Raw genomic sequence first — 995 nt, forward strand, 5'->3', positions numbered from 1 at the left:
CGGCGCAACATAGGTTAGGTTACGGCGCAACATAGGTTAGGTTAAGGCGCAACATAGGTTAGGTTAAGGCGCAACATAGGTTAGGTTAAGGCGCAACATAGGTTAGGTTAAGGCGCAACATAGGTTAGGTTAAGGCGCAACATAGGTTAGGTTAAGGCGCAACATAGGTTAGGTTAAGGCGCAACATGGGTTAGGTTAAGGCGCAACATGGGTTAGGTTAAGGCGCAACATGGGTTAGGTTAAGGCGCAACATGGGTTAGGTTAAGGCGCAACATGGGTTAGGTTAAGGCGCAACATGGGTTAGGTTAAGGCGCAACATGGGTTAGGTTAAGGCGCAACATGGGTTAGGTTAAGGCGCAACATGGGTTAGGTTAAGGCGCAACATGGGTTAGGTTAAGGCGCAACATGGGTTAGGTTAAGGCGCAACATGGGTTAGGTTAAGGCGCAACATGGGTTAGGTTAAGGCGCAACATGGGTTAGGTTAAGGCGCAACATGGGTTAGGTTAAGGTACAATATGGGTTAGGTTAAGGTACAATATGGGTTAGGTTAAGGTACAATATGGGTTAGGTTAAGGTACAATATGGGTTAGGTTAAGGTACAATATGGGTTAGGTTAAGGTACAATATGGGTTAGGTTAAGGTACAATATGGGTTAGGTTAAGGTACAATATGGGTTAGGTTAAGGTACAATACGGGTTAGGTTAAGGTACAATACGGGTTAGGTTAAGGTACAATACGGGTTAGGTTAAGGTACAATACGGGTTAGGTTAAGGTACAATACGGGTTAGGTTAAGGTACAATACGGGTTAGGTTAAGGTACAATACGGGTTAGGTTAAGGCACTTGGGGGGGGGGGGGGCCCGGTTTGTTGATTGTGATTATCGTAAGTAAATGACTGCGGCATCATCTGATTTGCCACGTCAGGGTGCACCTTTGGCTCATAACAGGCGGCGCTCTGATTCCATGCTTGTGGCAGACCTGTGTCTTTCATTCCTG

The sequence above is a fragment of the Schistocerca americana genome, unplaced genomic scaffold (genome assembly GCF_021461395.2).
Source record: "Schistocerca americana isolate TAMUIC-IGC-003095 unplaced genomic scaffold, iqSchAmer2.1 HiC_scaffold_1630, whole genome shotgun sequence".
In the NCBI taxonomy this organism is placed as follows: Eukaryota; Metazoa; Arthropoda; class Insecta; order Orthoptera; family Acrididae; genus Schistocerca; species Schistocerca americana.